Genomic DNA, 17,981 nt, shown 5'->3' with positions numbered 1-17,981 from the left:
TCTTTAGGTGATGGGCTAGAAACCTGTCACTATTTGAATCTCAATTCTATCATTAAGCCTAACAGCTGAACGTGGCCATTCAGTCTTTTCAAGACTGTTGGCTGTGTCCCTTTAATCACCCCCCCCCCCCTTACAAAATTACTAATAAAGTATGTATATTACTACTTGTTTGTGTACTTTTTTTCTACATGTCTACTTTTTAGATAAGGAAGTATTCCTAATCTAAAAAGTAGACCTACAAACGTTTAAAAATTACCTTTTCACATTTCTTCATCAACATTTACAAACAAGAAACCTCGCTGGCGTTAAAAAATAATTTTGAAATAGGCCAACACGACAGCCTTATTAAGTCCTTATTCAGGTTTTAAAAAACGTAAAAGCGGTAATTCGCGTCCAAATTTCATACATTCAAAGTGTGAAAGCGGCTCAAAATCGGGCCGGGTGGCGTGTCAAAGGTGTACGTGTCTTTTTCATGTTGTTGTCTTTTTGCGTACTTAGTCCGGGAGCCAGGAGACAATTTGAGTTGAGGCGAAAATTTATCTCGTCAATTTCACACTATGTACATCTATACTAATATTATAAAGCTGAAGAGTTTGTTTGTTTGTTTGTTTGAACGCGCTAATCTCAGGTTCTACTGGTTCGAATTAAAAAATTCTTTTGGCGTTGCATAGACCATTTATCGAGGCTTTAGGCTAATAACATCACGCTGCAACTATAAGGAGCAAAGAAATAATGGAATATGTAAAAAAAACGGGGAAAATTATTCATCCTTGAGGGCTTTAATAACTATTCCACGCGGATGAAGTCGCAGGCACAGCTAGTAATGTTTAATTGGATATCACAAACATGTTCAAATATTCGACATCATCAAAATGCAACATCGTAATATCTTACAGTTAAATATCTACGCATTAATATCATTACACCGTTAACACATATTTAATTGATATCAAATATTTTTATTGTACTGGCTCCTAGCCGTGCCGTGTGATTCCCGGCACAAAAACAAAAAAGAATAGGACCACTCCATCTCTTTCCCATGGATGTCGTAAACGGCGACTAAGGGATAGGCTTACAAACTTGCGATTCTTTTTCAGGCGATGGGCTAGCAACCTGTCGCTATTTGAATCTCAATTCTGTCATTAAGACAAATAGCTGAACGTGGCCTATCAGTCTTTTCAGACTGTTGGCTCTGTCTACCCCGCAAGGGATATAGCCGTAGCCATTATGTATGTATGTAACAGGCTCCTAGGCTATAATGGAGTGGTCCTATTTCGTATGGCGCATGAAACTGAGCTATCTGTCGCATGAAGATAGCATGTTCTGTCGATATGGTAAATCTAAACGTCAATAGGCAATCTGGGTGCACGGTAGTGTACCTAACAAGTCATGGAAAAATAAATATATACTTAATTAGGTTTAAAGAATTTATTTATTTAAAGAAAACGAGTTTTCGCTTATAGAGAACATACATACAAACATACAGTCACGTGTATATCACTTGCGGGGTAGACAGAGCGAGCAGTCTTGAAACGCTGAAAGGCTACGTTCAGCTATTAGGCTTAATGTTAGAACTGAGATTCTACTAGTGACAGGTTGTTATCATCTCTTTCCCATGAATGTCGTAAAAGGCGACTAAGGGATAGGCTTATAAACTTGAGATTCTCTTTTTAGGCGATGGGCTCGTAATTTGTCACTATTTGAATCTCAATTGTATCATTAAACCAAACGGCTTTACGTGGCCTATCAGTCTTTTCAAGACTGATGGCTCTGTCTATCCCGCAAGGGATATAGACGTGATTATATGTATGTGTATGTATGTAATTGCTCCATGCGTGAAACTCGCGCTCTACATTTGTATGACTGCCAACATGTTTTTTTAAATAACAAAATTAACAAGAAGATATGAAACGTCCGAGCGTGTTTACATAAAAGTTTAATAATTTGCTTCTCTTTTACGAAATAGGAAAGCATTCGTAAATATATCGTAAGGTAATGTACACAAAATATTGCAAAGCTTTCTATAAACATGATGTAGTTTTGTTGCGAAGTAGGTTAACTATCGTAAGGGCTTGATCATACCTACTTGTAATGACTTTACTTAAGCGGTATTATAATTTTATACACTTACCACCATACTAATATTATAAATGCGAAAATTTGTCAGTCTGTTACGCTTTCAAGATTTGCCCGTAAGATTGATTTTGTTGAAATTTTTATAATGGAGTTGTTGAAGCTACTTTTTCTGATAACTCCCACGGGATAGGCAAAAACAAGAGTTTTAGGTTAGCGTGGGTGGAACCTCTTAATTCAGAGATTGGTGGAGTGGAGTTGTGCGGCATCTTATATACTTAGCTCATAATTCTAGTTTCGTGTTACATTGTATGATATTAAGGTTAATGATAGTTATTTATTCATTTACAAGGGGCATTAATTAATCTTAAAAATAGCAGCTAAGCATGGAAAAGGCTAAATGTTTTCCTGCTTATCTATACTAATATTATAAAGCTGAAGAGTTTGTTTGTTTGTACGCGCTAAGCTCAGGAACTACTGGTTCGAATTTGAAAATTCTTTTCGCGTCGAATAGACCATTTATCGAGGAAGGCTTTAGGCTATATAACATCATGCTGCAACTATAAGGAGCAAAGAAGTAATGGAAAATGTGAAAAAAACGGAGAAAATTATTCATCCTTGAGGGCTTCAATGATGCCCATAATAACTATTCCACGCGGACGAAGTCGCAGGCACAGTTAGTATGTTATAAGACAAATCTTAAGAAAAGAATTGTAAATATTTAAGATTTTATACGTATGTGCCTTGTGGTTCCCGGCACCAATTAAAAAGAATAGGACCACTATATCTCGTTCCCATGGATGTCATAAAAAGTGACTAAGGAAACTTGGGATTCTTCTTGTAGGCGATGGGTTAGCAAAACTGTTTGCATCTCAATTCTATCATTAAGCCAAACAGCTGAACGTGGCCTATAGTCTTCTCAAGACTGTTGGATCTGTCTACCCCGCAAGGGATATAGACGTGATTTTATGTATGCATGTATGTTTGTAAGATTTTTTCAGTGGCTTTTCGTTCGTTCAAACAAACACAATTTCACATTTATTATATTAGTATGGATTTTTCCAATAAGTGAAAATTACAAATCTGCTGACTGTACCTTTACCCTATGATATGTAAAAGAACTACTTTCACAAGAACATGTCTTGTTGCCTGAAATAACACATTACTCAATAAGAAACATAGATAACTAACTTTAATAGACATTACATCATTCTCATAAAGCATAATTAACGTTAGTGGCTCATTGTAATGATAACTGACAGAACAAGAACTGACAATTGTAATTTTTATGTATGTTTATTATAATTATTTTATTTCATATTTTGTACAGGTATAAATATATTTATTTAGTTTGACCCCACATAAAGTTCTCTGTCAGACCCAATGGTTGACTGGTAGATAATGCTTCAGATTTGTACTGTTCAGTTTGCCGAATAAAATAAAATAAATAAATTCAGTCCGCCAATTGTGCTATATATTTGATTTTGTGCAATAAAATTTAAATAAAAGACAATAATTGTCCAAACATTATTTATTATATATATATATATATATATATATATATATATATATATATATATATATATATATATAATAAATACTATATATATATAAAGCTATATATATATATACTTTTTTTCTTTATTTAATTTAGGGGAATTTTGTCTTTAAGTCATGTCAGTCCCATTGGAACAGGGTAATTAATATATTATTATTTTATTAATATATTTTTTATATAAGATATATTGATATAAGATAAAAAATATTACAAAAAAATTATAAGTTATCTAGTGACTATGTTACCTATATCTTATTCTTAGAAAAAAAATATTTACAGCTGAAATTTACCGAAATCAGTTTGAGTTATTGCCTAAATAGTACGGTTTTCGGAAGGTGCTCTGTGGGATGTTATGAGCACAGAGCACTGAAGCATAGCTGTGTCTGTTTCAGTTCTAAATTTATCGTTTTCAGTTATTTCAATCGAATATTTACACAAAACATGAATGAATTCATAACTGTTGAAAAATGTTTTTTTTATCGTTGTGTTTTTGTACGTTGTACGTTTACACACTATGTCTTTGTCCGTTACGGGGTAGACAGAGCAAATAGTGTTAATACCGTACCTTCTAAAAAGTCTCTCTTAAAAAGCGACTAAGGAACAGGCTTATAAACTTGGAATTTTCAGGCGATGGGCTAGCAATCTGTCACTATTCGAATCTCAATTCTATCATTAAGCCAAACAGCTGAACGAGGTCCAGGTACCAGTTTTTTCAAGACTGTTTGCTCTGTCTACCCCGCAGGGGACATAGACGTGATTACATGTATGTATGTATGTGTGTATGTATGTGTGTATGTATGTATATATGATGTGTGTTTGTATGAATGTATATATGTATGTATGTAAATACCACCCACCCAGAACTACATAAAAGACCTCACCTTGAAACCCAAACATGGATTGTCTGTCTGTCTATCTTGTAAACAGTATTGATGTGATTGTTTACAATCTGCTTACAATTGCCGTTTATATCGGCCATGTGTTTTATTTGCTAATGTTTGCTACATTCAGGTACCAATATGCCTTTCGTAAAATATATACATACATACATATGGTCACGTCTATATCGCTTGTGGGCTAGACAGAGCCAACAGTATTGAAAAGACTTCTGGGCCACGCTCAGCTTTTTGATAGAATTGAGATTCAAATAGTGATAGGTTGCTAACCCATCGCCTAAAAAAGAATTTCAAGTTTGTAAGCCTATCCCTTAGTCGCCTTTTACGACATTCATGGGAAATAGATGGAGTGGTCCTATTCTTTTTTGAACGTGGCTTTGTAATCTGTTGGCTCTGTCTGTCTGTCTGTGAATAATTTTCCCCGTTCTTTTGTTCATTTCCATTTTCCATTATTTATTTGCTCCTTATAGTTGCAGCGTGATGTTATATAGCCTAAAGCCTTACTCGATAAATGGTCTATAGAATGCAAAAATAAATTTTTCAATTCGAACCATTAGTTCCTGAGATTAGCGCGTTCAAACAAACAAACAAACTCTTCAGCTTTATAATATTAGTATAGACTAGCTGTGCCCGCGGCTTCGTCCGCGTGGAATAGTTACTTTGGGCATCATTGAAGCCCTCAAGGGTGAATAATTTGCCCCGTTTTTTTTTCCACATTTTCCAATATTTATTTGCTCCTTATAGTTGCAGCGTGATGTTATATAGCCTAAAGCATTCCTCGATAAATGGTCTATTCAACGCAAAAATAATTTTTCAATTCGAATCAGTAGTTTCTGAGATTAGCGCGTTCTAACAAACAAACTCTTCAGCTTTATAATATTAGTATAGATTTAAACTTTCAATATGATAAATACCATCATACATTACAAGCTCTTAACATTAAGAAATAACATACTTTATTACAGGTCACACAACTGATCTTTGCCTTAAGTTTTCTACTAAGCCCTATCATGCAAAATGCATTAAGATATAACGACTTCAAATACCTATAACTAGTTTTTGCACGCGAACTTCTTTGTACACTAATTTTGTAACGTACAGTATACCGCATATCAAGTTATCATGCATGGAACTCTAAAATCTTTAAGATATAACATTTTTGGAACTCTATGTCTTTTTTAGTTACTATATATATTTTTATCGAGATATAATTATGAGTAAAAACGTAATTGTGTGTTGTTCGTGCCGTGTGGTTCCCGGCACCAATACAAAAAAGAATAGGACTACTCTATCTCTTTCCCATGGACGTCGTAAAAGGTGACTTAGGGATAGGCTTACCAACTTGGGATTCTTTTTTAGACGATGGACTAGCAACCTGTCACTACTTGAATCTCAATTCTATCACTTAGCCAAATAGCTGAACGTGGCCATTCAGTCTTTGCAAGACTGTTGGCTCTGTCTACCCCGCAAGGGATAAAGGCGTGACCATATGTATGTATGTATGTCGTTTTTATATAAAGATACATACTTACATAAAATCATACCTTTTTCCCGGAGGGGTAGGCAGAGACTACATCTTTCCACTTGCCACGATCTCCGCATACTTCCTTCGCTTTATCCACATTCATAATTCTCTTCATGCAAGCTCGCCGGCTTTTATATATGTTGATTAAAATTATAAGATAACTTTGGTTGTAATTTTTGAAATACCTAGTGTATGGAGTCATATGTATTTAGATTTGAATATTCATAAACTATTGTGCCGTGTGGTTCCCGGCACCAACACAAAAAAGAATAGGACCACTCCAGCTCTTTTCCATGGATGTCGTAAAAGGCGACTAAGGGATAGGCTTACAAACTTGGGATTCTTTTTTAGACGATGGGCTAGCAACCTGTCATTACTTGAATCTCAATTCTATCACTTAGCCAAATAGCTGAACGTGGCCATTCAGTCTTTGCAAGACTGTTGGCTCTGTCTTCCCCACAAGGAATAAAGGCGTGACTATATGTATGTATGTAGGTACTTATATAAAGATACATACTTACATAAAATCATACCTTTTTCCCGGAGGGGTAGGCAGAGGCTACATCTTTCCACTTGCCACGATCTCCGCATACTTCCTTCGCTTCATCCACATTCATACTTCTCTTCATGCAAGCTAGGCGGCTTTTATATATGTTGATTAAAATTATAAGATAACATTGGTTGTAATTTTTGTGTATGGAGTCATATGTATTTAGATTTTAATATTCATAAACTATTAAAATTGTTTGCAAGTATTGCGATCTGTAAACGATACCTAACGAGAGTTTAATATCCGGTTAGTCACGATTTGACAGTGTAACTACAATGTATAACAAGTACTAATGTTTTAAGATATATTTATAGTTTAGTTCAGGCTAAACTATAAATATAGGCTGAGAGCCTTTCAAGATTACTGGATCTGTCTACCCCGCAAGGTATATAGTCGTGATTATATGGATAAATGAACTAAAATATACTTTTTAATTATCTACTAGCTGTTGCCCGCGACTTCGTCCGCGTAAATTTCGAGTTGAATCTTGATCATACAGTTAGATACAGACAGACAGACAAAAAATGTAAAAAAAAATTCTATTTCCGTTTCAGTCCAAATACTAAATGTACAGACAAAATATTTTAACCGTTTTATTACATGTAGTATTTTAATTTTCAGTTTTTTTAAATAAAATACTCAAACAATACAAAAAAAATATTTTTAATAAAAAAATATCTTGTTTTTGTTGGGGCTCGACCTTGGACCGCCAACTTCACAGTCTCCCGCGCCAACCACTGGACCATCGAGGCCGTTGCGGTGGCATCGAAATTAAAGTAGACTACATACATACCTACATATGGTCACGTCTACATCCCTTGCAGGGTAGACAGAGCCACCAGTCTTGAAAAGACTGAATGGCCACGTTCAGCTATTTAGCTTAATGATAGAATTGAGATTCAAACAGTGATAAGTTGCTCGCCCATCGCCTAAAAATAATCCCAAGTTTGTAAGCTTATCCCTTAGTCTTCATTTACGACATCCATGGGAAAGCGATGGAGTGGTCCTAGTCTTTTTTGTATTGGTGCCGGGAACCACACGGCACCGATACAGTGCCTGAAAACAATAATCATTTTCATAAATTGAATACCAGAGTATGTATGTGTAATTACCGACTATAATGTTATGCATTTCGGTAACAATGTTAAACTATTCACATAATAATTATGTTTTGAATATAACAGGCCCAGAAACACCGGATCAAAGTTATAGATAACTGAAAAATAGACTATTCGGAATAAATAATATTTCTTCATACGTAGGTACATATTATAGTTATGTCAAGGCCAAGTTCAGCTACACGGCTAAATGATGGATTTACATACGTCGTCACAAGGGTTATCTATACTAATATTATAAAGCTGAAGAGTTTGTTTGTTTGTTTGAACGCGCTAATCTCAGGAACTACTGGTTCGAATTGAAAAATTCTTTTGCGTTGAATAGACCATATATCAAGGAAGACTTTAGGCTATATAACATCACGCTGCAACTATAAGGAGAAAATCAATAATGGAATATGTGAAAAATACGGGGAAAATTATTCATCGTTGAGGACTTCAATGATGCCCAAAATAACTATTCGAAGCGGACGGAATCGCGGGCACAACTAGTTACTAATATATTTAAAAACACACATACATGCATATAACCACGTCTATATCCCTTGAGGGGGAGACGAAGCCAACAGTCGTGAAAAGACTCATATGCCACATCCTGCTGTTTGGCTTAATGATAGAATTGAGATTCAAATAGTGACAGGTAGCTAGCCCATCGCCTAAAGGAAGAATCCCAAGTTGCGGTTGCATCCTCTACCATAGTATTTCGGGTCTGGGGTCAGCTATTTATCATTATCTAAGTTTTATAAGTTATCTATGCGACCCCGACATGCGATACGCTCGTTTTGTACAGTTTCTGGCCTCAGCCTCAAAATTGATTCATTTCCTTCCTTTTGTGGCGAGGTGTCGATTTTTTTGTATAATATACGCTTATTTGATGAACTGAAACGCTATTAAAATATTCAGACTGAATTATATGTTGGCAAGGAATAAAAGATATACCTACAACAAAAATAAAATTTCATTCAAATCTGTTTAGTAGTTTCTTAGATTAGCGTGTACAAACAAACATACAAACAGACAGACTTTTATTTTCAAATTCATGCTTGGTTACTATTTCTTCATCGTAATAAATTATTTTTTTGAAAATATACTCAATGTACAGACAATTTTTTTTAATGTTCTAATATATGTATTGATTAAAAAAGAAACACAATTCTGTTAGCCGTTAAAAGCCGTGCAAATATCTCGAGATGATAAACAGCTGCCACACACTGTTTTCTCTTTAGATTATTGTACCATTTCTTTTAGTCGCCTTTAACGATAGTAATAACATTGAGTCGTTTTTTAAATTGCCGAAAACATGTAACACAATATGTAAAGACGTAATATTTATCTATACTTACATTATAAAGCTGAAGATTTTATTTGTTTGAACGCGCTAATCACAAGAACTACTGGTTCGAATTGAAATTTGTTTTGAATAGACCATTTATCGAGGAAGGCTTTAAGCTATATAACAACACGCTGCAACTTTTAGGACTGAAGAAAACAATTGAAAATGTAAAAAAAAAATGGGGAAAAATTTTCATCCTAGAGGGCTTTAATGATGCCCAAAATAACTATTCCACGCGGACGAAGTCGCGGGCACAGCTAGTTTTAATTGCTAGACATTTTATTCCCTCGGGGACTATATTACATCCCACAAATTTAACTCCCCTTTCGGTTTAAAATACTAACGGTTTAACAGTTACTTACGTAAACATGCTATTTATCTTTCTCCTGACTAATATTGATCATCTAAAGTTACGTTAATATTTATTATGGTTTATCAAAGCCGTGTGGTTCCCGGCACCAATACGAAAAAGAATAGGACCACTCCATCTCTTTCCCATGGATGTCGTAAAAGGCGACTAAGGGATAGGCTTATATAATTGCGATCCTTTTTTTTTTTAGGCGATGGGCTTGCAACCTGTCACTATTTGGATCTCAATTCCATCATTAAGCAGAGCAGCTGAATGTGGCCATTCAGTCTTTTCGGGACTATTGGCTCTGTCTACCCCGCAAGGGATAAAGACGTGACTATATGTATGTATGTTTATCAAAGTGATCTACGATAAAATGTCACATAGAATAGGACCACTCCATCTCTTTCGGATTTGGATGTCGTAAAAGGCGACTAAGGCATAGGCTTACAAACTTGGGATTCTTTTTAGGCGATGGGCTAGCAACCTGTCACTATTTGAATCTCAATTCTATCATTAAGCCAAATAGCTGAACGTGGCCATTCAGTCCTTTCAAGACTGTTGGCTCTGTCTACCCCGCAAGGGATATAGACGTGAACATATGTATGTATGTACCACCGCAACGGCCTCGATGACCCAGTGGTTTGCGCTTGAGACTGAGAAGTTGGCGGTCCAAGTTCGAGCCCCAACAAAAACAAGATATTTTTTTTTTTAAATATTTTTTTGTGGTCTGAGTATTTTACTTAAAAAAAATGAAAATATAAATATGTACTACATATAAGAAAACTGTAAAAATATTTTATCTGTACATTTAATATTTTGACTGAAACGGATAGAGAATTTTTTTTTAAATTTTTTGTCTGTCTGTATCTGACTGCATTTTGAAGGGATATTCATCTTACCGTAGATTGGCTCGCGTACTAATTATACTTAACATAAACACAGGGACGTCTCGATCTCGAAATAACCGAATAAATAACATTTAAAAGGTATTCCTTTATGTCGATACAGTAACGACACATTTGTGAACAACTGGTGCAAGACTTGCCAAAGACTAGGTAAGTAATAAGACTTGACTTCAGAAAATACATACATACATATATGGTCACGCCTATATCCCTTGCGGGGTAGTCAGAGCCAACAGTCCTGAAAAGACCGAATGGCCACGTTCAGCTATTTGGCTTAATTATAGAATTGAGATTCAAATAGTGACAGGTTGCAAGTCCGTCGCCTAAAGAAGAATCCCAAGTTTGTAAGCCTATCCCTTAGTCGCCTTTTACGACATCCATTGGAAAGAGATGGAGTGGTCCTATTCTTTTTTGTATTGGTGCCGGGAACCACACGGCACCAGACTATATTATACATACTGACTGTATAATACATAACTTTCCTTGCCAATTTTTAACAGACAAACGTTTCTCTTTGATTAATTTGTGATGTGTCTTTTTTCGTACCTACTCCATCACTTTTTTTTAAATTCCTAAATCATGATGTGCCGTGTGGTTCGCGGCACCAATAGAAAAAAAGAATAGGACCACTCCATCTCTCTCCCATGGATGTCGTAAAAGGCGACCCTTGTAGGGTAGACAGAGCCAAGAGTCTTGAAAAGACTGATAGGCCACGTTTAGCTTTTTTGGCTTCATGATAGAACCGAGATTCAAATAGTGACAGGTTGCTAGCCCATCGCCTAAGAGTAGAATCCCAAGTTTATAAGCCTATCCCTTAATCGTCTTACGACATCCATGGGAAAGAGATGAAGAAGGTCCTATTCTTTTTTTTTATTGGTGCCGAGAACCACACGGCACACTATACAAAGTATTTTCAAAAACATAAGACCTAGAATAATACTCGTAGGTGCAGTTACCCCTCTGTGATGACAACTCTTTGCTAAACATCACAATCTACGAGTATATTTAAAGCAGGAACGCCACGCGTTGCGTTTGTTGTCGCGAGAGCGGCCTTGTAGGCATTAAACTAATTATAGACTGTCGCTCATCTGTACCGTTTTTCTTTTTTTAAACCGTTCTTGGTATTACATACATACATACATACATATGGTCACGTCTATATCCCTTGCGGGGTAGACAGAGCCAACAGTCTTGAAAAGACTGAATGGCCACGTTCAGCTATTTGGCTTGATGATAGAATTGAGATTCAAATAGTGACAGGTTGCTAGCCCTAATTTGGTATTAACGATAGGTATAATAGTTTGTTTGTTACCGCTTCTTCTGCATCGACGCTTTGGAAGCGGCAGTAAAGTTAGTTTAAAGTTATTTACTTGACGTCTACCGATGTCGTGAAGACGAAAGTTATTAATATGGTCACGTCTATATCTCTTGTGGGCCAGAGCCAACAGTCTCGAAAAGACTGATGGGCCACGTTCAGCTGTGTAGCTTAATGATAGAATTGAGATTCAAATAGTGACAGGTTGCTAGCCCATCGCCTAAAATAAGAATCCCAAGTATGTAAGCCTATCCCTTAGTCGCCTACAGACTAAAACCAAACAAATGGACTAAAACTAAGAGGAAGAAAAATAATTGCTTAATAAATAAAAATTAAAAAAGCTTTAATGAAATAACCTATTAACCTAAATACTGTCCGACTGATGAAAGGGATAAGTCGTTGAAGGAGCAAAGAAATAATGTTATATGTGAAAAAAACGGGGAAAATTATTCATCCTTAAGTGCTTTAATGATGCCCAAAATAACTATTCCACGCGGACGAAGTCGCGAACACAGCTAGTTTTATCATAAAGACAAAATTTACAATCATGTTGAAACATGTTTACAATAATCTCAGTGTTGTTTTGCAAACATGTCCGTATGAATTATGTTATTGGCGATATGGTTGCACCTGTGGTTTTGTTGTATTTTGACGTAAATATTAGTTTACGACTGTCAAAGGGAAATACAAATTTTGGCTCTCATGGTTTACGTGTGAAAAGATATTTGAAAACTGTTATTTTCCATGAAACACAAAAACATGAAAAAGTTAAAGCATCGTAAATAGCCAAAAAACGTCAAATGTTATTCATTCTTTCATTCATTCATATAATCACGTCTTTATCCTTTGCGGGGAAGACAGAGTCTTAAAGACTGACAGGCCAAGTTCAGTTGGTCGGCTTAGTGATAGAATTGGGATTTGACAGGTTGCTAGCTCATCGCCCATCAGAAGAATCCCAAGTTTACCCCTTAGTCACCTATAACGACATCAATGGGAAAGAGATGGAGTGGTCATATAAAATTTTTTTATCGGTGCCGCGAACTACACGGTACTGCCGGGAATCACACGGCATTTTTCAAAAGTTATTACAACAAAATTTCCTTTTTTTTAGAATGATTTTCAATAAAATATCAGTAAAACAATACCACCATTGATACACAACTCAGCAATTCCCGTTTTGGAGGTGTAATAAACTGTTGTTCGATGTTATTATATATCTATGTTCTGTGTTTCATAAAATAATGGTTCTCAAAGTAATGCTAAATTTCAGTTTGCTGCTACCCAAGAATAATTGCACACATCTTTATTCTTTTCGTTCTAAGGGATAGGCTTATAGACTTGGGATTCTTCTTTTAGGCGATGGGCTAGCAACCTGTCACTACTTGAATCTCAATTCTATCATTAAGCCAAATAGCTGAACGTGGCCATTTAGTCTTCAAGACTGTTGGATCTGTCTACCCCGCATGGGATATAGACGTGACCATATGTATGTATGTATGTGTCTATCTATCTTTATTCGCTTAGGAGGATCTTCTTAGTCCTGGTTGCACCCTAGCTACTCTGGAGAGGAGCCCGAGGTATGTCTTTGACCATGGATCCTGGATTGGAGGCAGATTACACGAAGCGACTCCTTTGTCAACTCCGCAACCTTTTCAGGGGAACCTTACCCGTATTTGAATGATCATGTTACACATCCAGTTGCCTGAATGTGCAGGTCTCCTCACGATGTGTTCTTTCACTATTAAGAGCATCGCTTAGTATTGAAACTAATTTCCAAAATATCATTCTTGTTTTTTAATGTAGACAATGTGCATTCGTCCACGATTTAGATTTAAGATATTTATGTATGTTTGTAAATTGACGGCCGATGAAAATGCTGCAGTGTAGTTTAATCCGCCGCCGTTTCTTCTACACATGCGCTTTGGAAGCGGTAGTAGTTATGATTAGATTTAAGTGATGTGACGTCAATAAGTCATACCTTGTATCCAATTTTTAAAATAAATCTATTCTATTCTTATACTTGGAATATAGTCACTGGAACATGGCCGAGGTGGGATTTGAATCTATGCCTTTATGCGCATCACGCATTTTAACCGGGCACCTTAGCGATTCGACCACAGTCGTTTCCAATTAATCGCATATCCTACTAATATTATAAATGCCAAAGTTTGTGAATATGTCAGGATGTCAGTATGGATGTTTGTTATTCTTTTAACTAAAAATTACTGTACCGATTACTATGAAATTTGGTATGTAGATAGCTGAAGTCCCAGAATTACACATAGGCTACTTTTTGTCCCGGAGTTCCCGCGGGATTCCACGCGGACGAAGTCGCAGGCGGCCTCTTCTATCAACATAATATAATTGATACACTGATTTTTTAAAAATGTCTACAATATCAATGTAATGAACATTTCTAAAAAAATATATTTGTAAATAAAAATATTTCCCAACTTAATCCTGTCAGGAAATGCAATCCCACGTTAGGAGCCACTGTCCGGCCGAGTTAGAATAATCCTCGTTCGGATGTAAACCAATTTGTTTAGACTTGTATCCAATTTGGCCGGCCGATACTTTTTGCGACTCGGCTACCGCTACCGACTCGATCCCGGTATAGTATAATAGAATCGATAAAAATTTACTCGATTTTAATCTGCACACGCGTCCGTTTGTACTTCGTTCTGTTTTATATTGAATCGGGTTGTTTATCCTATTCTAAGTATAATTTAATATTGTGAAGTTGACGTTGTTGAAGAAAATGCTGCAGTGCAGTTTGTTACCGCTTCTTCTGCACTAACGCCTTGGAAGCGGCAGTAAACTTAGTTTTTAAGTAATTTATTTGACGTCAACCAATGTTGTTAAACCATACGACAATTATTAAGCGATATATAGTATCCTATAATAATGAATAAAATTTTGAAATTTTATACTCGTTTTTTGATGTTTTTGAGGATAGAGTACTAAATAGTATAATTATATATTAGTATGTATATCTATGTAGTTTATTATTTTCATTTATTTTATTGTTTCATGTTTAATTATGTAAGTATTAGACGCGCCATGCCGCTCCATAATTCATCTCTCCTCTCACGGGTCTACTGGAAGAGATTTCTATTGAAATTAGTAGCACCCTTGTAATAGAATTACTGTATTAAATGTTCCTGTATATAATTTTGTGCACATAAATAATTAAAATAGTTCATTATGAGAAATATCAAACCGAGCGACGTTGCCATAGACACATTTTGCACATTTCACGAAAAATTTTAGCCTTTAATGTGTAATAGGACCCAGTTTGAATCCTTATTTCGTTCTTTTTTTTTAATAATATAATAATCAAATATGAAAAAGAAAATTGGAATCGCTACGAACATATTTATGATCGTAACTTGACGGCCTGTGGCGCAGCGGTAGTACGCTTGTCTGTGACACCGAAGGTCCCGGGTTCGAATCCCGGTCAGGGCATGATGAGAAAAGAACTTTTTCTGATTGGCATGGATCTTGGATGATTATCTATATAAGTATTTATTATAAAATATAGTACCGTTGAGTTGGTATCTTGTAACACAAGTCTAAAGACCAACTCAATCTGTGTAATTTTTCCCGTATATATTTATTTATATAAAGGAACATATTTCTAATAAGACACAATGTTTAATTACCAAGGAAATTATTAAAACATAAAATGTTATCAGATGTAATACAGACGTTATAGCAACTCTAATCGTCGCTAAAAGAATGCATAAAAAAATACAATAAAATACGAACCGCAGAAATCACTGCTTTTGTCGTATGTCTTCAAAAAAGACAAGTTAAAGTTTGTATTCTTGCCTCTTGAGGAATCCCAACTTTATAAGCCTATTCTTTATTCGCCTTTTACGATATCCATGGGAAAAATACGGAATGGTTGTAAAATTGCGGAAATCACACGGCACATACATAACCAACAATAAGAATACTTTTTGAAATTGGCATTTTAGGAGTCCTGTTACGAAGTAAAGTCTAACTTAATTTAAAAAGGTATGACCGTCCACAAATGTGCTGGCTTGGTCACGTACTTTGAGTAATTTAAAACTTCGCTTAATATTCAGTTTCAAAACTATTTTCATCATCCCTTAAACTATGTCTGGAAATTCTCAAATTCAGTTCACAATTTTTTTTTTGCTAGACTGTGTAATGAGCGTTTCAATTCTTTACAAATAAATTATACCTACGCAATTTTACGTTTAAAAAATGGAATAGATTCATAAAGGTCGTCGTTGATAAACATATCTATTAGATGTTTTTTTTTCAACAATCGTTTTCATTAAAATACTTAAACAGGCGTAAATAACCTTCGAACTCCATATGTACATTTTATAAAACTACTAAAAGAACTATGTCAGTTTAAAATTAAAATAAATAAATTCCATTTTTAAATCGAAAAAATGCGATGCTCTCACAAATTTTGTTCTAACATCGTACCAACATAATTTCGAGATGAATATTCATCGTCGCATTTGCGATCAAAGGGCACACTCTAATGAAACGCCATATTGTAATATTTGGAATATCGCCTGATTACTGGCGTGTCGTGCTTAACTCGTATTTATAGGGAGGAGTCTTATTTGAATCTCAATTCTATCATTAAGCCAAATAGCTGAACGTGGCCATTCAGTATTTTCAAGACTGTCGGCTCTGTCTACCCCGCAAGGGGACGTGACCATATGTATGAGTCCTATTATCAGCTCCTGTTATAGCTTTTCATATTTAAACTTTTTCAATTATTCATATAATATACATAACTTACAACTTTATACACATACTAATATAATATAGACGATATAATTACGTCTTTATCTTTTGCGGGGTAGACAGTGCCAGCTGTCTTGAAAGACTGATAGGTCATACGAGTATTTAGCTGTATGGCTGAATGCTTGAATTTAGCAAATTGATAAAGGATGCCAGTTCCCATCGCCTAAAAGACGAATCCCAAGTTTATAAGCCTATCCCTTAGTCGCCTTTTACAAAATCCATGGGAACGAGATAGACGCGATGGTCCGATACTTTTTTTATTGGTGCCGGGAACCACACGGCACTGCGTATCGGATATATGTAAGTCAAAATCTAGTACAATATTTAATAGTCCTGCAATAGGTGTTTAGCGTTGTTTTTCAGTGCAATTATAGGGCACTATCACATTGATTGGTGCCCGTCGATTCCGATTACAACTCGTAATTTTGTTTATAGCGAGCCTTTTATAATTTACGACGATAATAGTACATACATGTGAAGCAAAGGAAATATGCAGAGATCGTGGCAAGTGGGAAGAGGTAGTCTCTGCCTACCCCTCCGGGAAAGAGGCGTGATTTATGTATGTATTATGTATGTATGTATGATAATAGTACAAATATTTTAATTGATTTTATCTAGAATTGCTATATACATACACTACGTACATACACGTTTGTATCCCTTGCAGGGAAAACAGAGCCAACAGTTTTAGAAATACTGAAAAGCTACGTTCAGTTGTATGGCTTGACAGGTTGCTAGCTCATCGCCTACTATAAGTAAACCTAAGTTAACCTTTCCCTTAGTCGCCTTTTGAGACATCTACAGTAAAAATATGGAGTGATCCGATACTAAAGTGCTGTGAACCACACGGTTCCCAAAAAAAACAGTATCTTAAATCACGTGTAAATATTCAAAAAATTATAATAGAATTACATAGATATTTCACAGACAGACACTTTGACTTGACATTTTAGATGAACAAACTGACTGACAACAGACTGATGAAAAAAAAGGACAATCAAAATATGACGAGACGACAATAACACACGACACCTTGAACAGCCAAAAAAAGTGGTTTTATTCAGACACGACCTTCCAAAATCTCGGCCCGTTCAGTCTTCATATTGGTACAGAGCCTGCCAAATGTCAAACAAATATTCGGCTATCACGCCAATAACATTATTTTATTACATACATACATACATATGGTCACGTCTATATCCCTTGCGGAGTAGGCAGAGCCAACAGTCTTGAAAAGACTGAATGGCCACGTTCAGCTATTTGACTTAATGATAGAATTGAGATTCAAACAGTGACAGGTTGATAGCCCATCGTCTAAAAAAGAATCCTAAGTTGGGAAGGCTATCCCTTAGTCGCCTTTTACGACATCCATGGGGAAGAGATGGAGTGGTCCTATTATTTCTTGTATTGGTGCCGGGAACCACACGGTAATTATTTTATTACATTAAAAGTTAAAAAAGTTCAAATCGAATAGTGGTCGTATCGGAAAGTGTAATAAATACTCGATACCAATTACATGATTTCCCATTGTTTTTGCGTTATTTGCTTTTTGCACAATTATT

Source organism: Amyelois transitella, chromosome 18, assembly GCF_032362555.1.
Source record: "Amyelois transitella isolate CPQ chromosome 18, ilAmyTran1.1, whole genome shotgun sequence".
Lineage (NCBI taxonomy): Eukaryota > Metazoa > Arthropoda > Insecta > Lepidoptera > Pyralidae > Amyelois > Amyelois transitella.
This window is presented reverse-complemented; position numbering follows the sequence as displayed.